Genomic DNA, 5,766 nt, shown 5'->3' with positions numbered 1-5,766 from the left:
CCCCATATAAAGTGCCTTTACTATCATAAAGCCTACTTGATTACAGGCCGTTGCAGTGCAGAGTGTCTCCTGACTTTCCGGTAGTCGAGTGAGTCTTCGTGGTCGAGTCCTTCAAGTCAGTCGAGTGGGTCCCTCGTTGGTCGACTGGAAGGCGACTTCTTCTAAGGGTGCCCTTGGGTAAGGTACTTAGATCAGGTCCATGACCCTACCCTAGGTACATAACCCCATCACGCGGCGAGGCGGGGGAACGGCGAGGAAGGCTGGAGCGAGGGATCCGGCGACCTAGGCAGGAGCTCGCCGGAGTCGGGCGATGGCGGACGGGCGCGCGAGGCAGAGGGATCCGGCGGTTCGAAGTCCTTGCAGGCAAAGGCGGACCTCCATGGCTGGCGGGGGGGCTCCAAGGCCATGGCGGGGCTTCGGTTTTCCTTGGTATAGAAAAGAGAAACAGAAGAGGATTCAGGGAAAAGAAGAGCGGGGATTCAGGGAGAAGAAGAACGGTGGAAGAAGGATGGCTGGCCTCCTCGGCGCATGCCATACGATCTAAAGGTCTGACCATGTTGCTTTTCTTCCATCTTCTAACACAATCACAAATCAGCAATCAGCAAAGAGGGAGCTGTAGGATCAGTGTCTACCCTTTTCTGCAGCTCAATCATGGTGTTGTTTGTGGCTTCCACTCTCATACTGATTGATTAGGTGCTCTAACAGGTTCATATCAGACAAGGCAACCACAACAGTACAGCCATGATAATCTCATGGGTGACAACAGCCAGAACCTGGATCGAGCACTGTGTTTTACGGGACTTCAGAAGATAATCTCAATTGTTCTGCAAAGGGAAAGCATTCGTGGTATACGTTCTACAAATATACCTCGGGATACATTCATCATTGTACAATCAAGAACCTGAAGGTTATCGGCACGTCAAACATTTGATGCTTATGTTTTATGAAGGCTGGAATCTTGATTCAAGGCTTAATTATGACTTTTCTTGCAGTTTGACACAAAGTATTACTATGCCGTTGGAACTGAAGAGACGCTGAAAAAGATTTGGTTTAGGACCCCTCCGAAAAGTGGCCCAGATGTTCCATATACATTTGGTCTGATAGGTATTGTCAAATTTGCTCAGAATATAACTTGCATGGTCATGTCTGAATTCCAATATAATTTTACTATTGTAGTTTATGAGTAATATTACTGAGAATTTTACTATTGTGTTTAGGTGATCTCGGTCAGAGTTTCGACTCCAATGTCACGCTCGCTCATTATGAGTCCAATTCAAAAGCCCAGGCAGTGCTTTTCGTCGGGACCTGACATATGCCGATAATTACCCATATCATGATAAATTGATAATACAACGTGGGATATGTGGGCAAGATTTGTACAGTGGAATCTCACATACCAGCCTTGGGTCTGGACAGCTGGAAACCATGAGATAGATTTTGCTCCTGAACTTGTAAGGATAGTTGTCTCTGATACTTTATTCGCATTTCTTATGTCTCAGCGGATGCTTTTATAGTTCAAGTAGAAGTACCAAATAGAAAACAATTCAGTGGATCTATGTTATACGCATTTCAATGCTCATTGAATTCGATTGTGCTCCATTTAGAGTTTCATTTGATTAGTCATATTGCTTAAAAAGAATATCAACATATTTGCAGGGCGAAACAAAGCCATTCAAGCCATACAGCAGCAGGTATCCCACACCCTATAAGGCTTCTGGTAGCACATCAGTACCTTAGTGCTATTCCATCAAAAGAGCCTCGGCCTATATCATTGTCCTGGCATCATACTCTGCATACGGTATGTTACGTTCTTCTGACTCCTAATCTGAAGACAACTTGCATTGGCAGGTATACATATGTAGTAGATGGGTACATAATTAACTGAGATACAAGTATGAAGTGCTGCAGTTGCAGCAGTAGATGGTCCCTGCAGAGCAGCAACACTCTAGCCGGCTGCAACCCACTGAATCCAAACTTGTGCGCACACACGAGGAAGATGAGCATGAGGGAAATGTGGTTTCAGAACTGAGCGTGTTGGGCGGCGGTGCGGTAGAAGCTCGAATAATGGTTTGCTAATTAATTTACATCATGTGGAGTCGCAAGACTCCTATTGCTTTGGGTGACACATGGGTACGCCAACTCCTATTGCTTTGGGTGAGAAAACTCATTCTCTAGGTGACAAATGTATGTCTACAGATTTTCTTCAATAATCGTATAAAGAAGTCACAGCTAGGTGTTTCCTTTTTGCCTAGATACAATTTTTTTAGGCTTTGGGTGAGCTGGGAAAAATATAGAATGAGTGTTGTATGGGTTGATTTCAGCATAGATATATTAGCTTATTTAAATTCTAATTCAGTGCATATTCCTAATGGTATTGTACTAAGAGTAATTTTAACATGCTTCTTCTTACCCACTCTTTTCACATGGGAGGTGAGAAGGCAAGACTTAATCAGACCACTACTTAATCAAATCAATGGCTCAGATCTGTTATGTACTCTTAGTCTCTTACCTCTCAGGTGAAAAGGGGAGGTAAGAGGGACCATGCTAAAATTTGCCATTGTACTAACTGATAGATGGTAGTTTATAATTTTGATTGATGCATTCCTACAATTCTACTCAATGTGTACCAAAAATTTCTGTTCAAATTTGTTCCTAGAGATGTAGCTAAAATAAACGACATGATAATCTAAAAAAATGATAAGAATGGTGCTCTCTTATTCTCTATCTTAAACATGTAGGTTCTAGGCAAGCAAATCAATACAGTAAAATGTGTGTTTAATTAAGAGTTAGAGTGCTACCATCTAAAAAAATATTAAGATTGCTACTAATTTCATACAAGATTAAGGTTATTACCAAGTACACACCACAGTTCTTTTGGTGGTTCACTACAATCCATCCCTTTGTTACAAACCAGCGCCACCTATGAATATCCGAAGGATATATAGGTAACTGGTTTGCCTGAGCAAGCGAGTAGCAGTACATGAATATTGATTCAGCAACTGTGAGTTGTTCCCATTCAAAATCAGTGTATAAGCTTTTATATGCCATCACATGTGGAAATTGGCTTCAACTAACATTGTTAAGTTCTTGCTCGGTGACCTTTGCATGCTCTTGAACAAGTATAGGATACGCACTGGCAAGGAAGCTTCCCAAGGCTGGCGGTAATGTGTTAAAAACGCCTTATATTAAGTTACAGAGATAGTATTCACATAACCTACTCGGTTTAGGTACCAACTTCTTCTAGATCATCGATCTATAGAAGATGTTTTTCGTGGTTTTTCTAAATAACAAGCAAATTAAATGTTTCTGCAGACACTTTCAGAAAGAATGAAATGGACAATATGCAAGTAACAACAACAATTTAGTCTTTTTTCTTGGCACACAATATATCTCTACAGCTGAATGCTTGAAAAGGGAATTTGGAGAGCAACATTTGTGGGTAACTACTGCTGAGCTACTTGGTTCTTATATTGTCATTGAACGTTTATTCACAAACAATCATGTTTGCCAGTTCAAAATAGTACAGTGCAACACATTTGGTTCCATAGTCCCTGTTCAATGATGCCTCTGGTCCATGGTCGGCCGATGCGTTAAGGATCCCTGAGCTTCTGTGGATCTCACGCCACCGACGGAGCCCACATCCCCTAGGACCCGACTCCCACCACAAGGACTCGATTCCTCTCATTATCCCTACTCATGGCAGTTGACATGCTCTCCTATCTTTAGTTGGCGGCAGCTAATCATCTACTATTCAAAACTAAATTTTGCCGATCTAATGTGTGTTGGTTGAGTTGTTTTCTGAAGAGTTGTGTTTGTTTGCATTCGCTCTACGTGCAGCTGCAGCACAATCAGGTCAGGGTGCTAGAATAGTAAAAAGCTCAAGTGATGAAAAAAAGATGACGCATGGTGATTGGATGAGCTTCGCCTGCATGCCCCTGCTGCATCCTCATGTCTCCAAGTGCAGGTATTGGCTTCATGCAGTTCTATTTTTGCATACAGGTACATACTGGACCACAAGTTTGTCTATTAGGATGAATTCTTGTACCTAATTTACTACTGTTTGCTGCATGGATAATGTGCTCATATAGTTTTGGAGATCATGGGGATCATATGATTACTTGTAGGGGACTAAGAGCAGAGAGGATTGCCGATCCTTGCCTGCATATACATGCACCATGGATGTGTGCCATATGGCATGATGCACAACATGCCATTGAGACCACTGGATCGTTGCTCAGTACATCTGGTACATACACACGAACCTCCCTCCACTGTGGTGTCACCGCTGTTTGTTTCGTCTCTCGACTGCGACACTTTGTACCACAAGAGCACAGCAGTAGCTTCAGGATAGGGGGCCGATCCTGTTATCCTTTCATGAGTGATAACCCACTACTTTCGCCTTTTTGAAACCAAATATTACACAAATTGATCATGTGGCATGTAATACTGTTATCTTGTATTAACAAATCTAGGGTCAGTTCTGATGATAGAAACAAAATAAACATAGATACTGATAAGCTTAATTAATTCAACAGTTTATCATGGATTATATAGCTTTCTTTTCCTTCATCTATATTTCTTTGGTTTGTCATGGTTTAGTTGCAAAAACTTGTGAAATACAATTCATTGTTTGTCTTTATAGTTGGCATGTGATATATTTTCTCAAGTTCATGACTGTGATGTGCACAACTAACATATGATTCACATATTGTTCCCTTTAGTCTTTACATTAGCAAAGTTTCTCCCTGGCTTTCTTTGAAGTTCTAGTTTGGGCATCCATACATTTTCTCTTTGGTCAGTTTAATCAATTTACCCTTTTTCTTGAAACAGATAAATGCTGTACCTCATGAACATGTCATCGCATGAGTTCTCTTCTTTATTGTATTTATGTTTATTTTTGAAGAAATTTCGTTCAGTGGTTATGTTGTATCTTAATTATGCTATAATATTGGAAAGCACCAAATAATATGATGTAATCCTCTAAGCATGGTTGACATACTTGCTTTGTCATATTTACTATCATAAATTTCTTTCAATGGGATCTCTGGAAATACTGTTTTCTATGTGTTCCCATTGGTGCCTGAATAATTTGTCACTCTTTCAATGGGATATAATTGTTGCTAATGGTCATTTATAAAGATTTATAAATCATCCATCTGTGAATGAATTTCTGAATATTACCATAATGTGTATGATAATGGTGGAACACTTAGATTGTGGTTCATGACAAAACACTTGTGATGATGTTGTTCAACTATTGTATGACAGTTCCAGATTGTGTGTTTACGTATGCCTAGCCAACCTTGGTTCATGGCAACTGACATTTATTCCAAAGCGAAGCTTTAGAAATTAGAGGCATCATCTTGTTTCAGAAGGTAAAGAAAGAAGGTGTGGCGATACTTCTTCTCCTTCCGTTGCAACGCACGGGCATTTTTTCTATATCTTTTCTTTACCTACTAATAAAGCAAATAGTGCTTCTGCCCGTACGTCATAGAAATTGCCCTCGAATTTGGCATAAATTACCCGCCATGCCATCCATAAGTAACATGATTCGGATTTATTTCAAAATCACCGCGGGTTTATTTCTTACAGGGCGATACACTTATATTACACAATCCTCCGGTAGCGCAATGGCCATGGCGTCGGCCTACCACGCAGGAGACCAGCGTTCGATCCCTTGTTCCTACACCTTTTTACCACGCGGGTCTTCCACCCCCGCGCGCTAATAGGCCGGCCCATAATTGGCTGGGGGTGGGCCTGTTTACT

General features: G+C 41.2%; 1 pseudogene; it reads left to right on the top strand.

Annotated features, from left to right (window-relative positions):
- The first annotated feature begins 310 nt into the window (after nt 1-310).
- Nucleotides 311-2,134, top strand: LOC123067901 (purple acid phosphatase 2-like; annotated as a pseudogene).
- Nucleotides 2,135-5,766: the final 3,632 nt, after the last annotated feature.

The sequence above is a fragment of the Triticum aestivum genome, chromosome 3B (genome assembly GCF_018294505.1).
Source record: "Triticum aestivum cultivar Chinese Spring chromosome 3B, IWGSC CS RefSeq v2.1, whole genome shotgun sequence".
Taxonomy (NCBI): domain Eukaryota; kingdom Viridiplantae; phylum Streptophyta; class Magnoliopsida; order Poales; family Poaceae; genus Triticum; species Triticum aestivum.
This window is presented reverse-complemented; position numbering and strand designations above follow the sequence as displayed.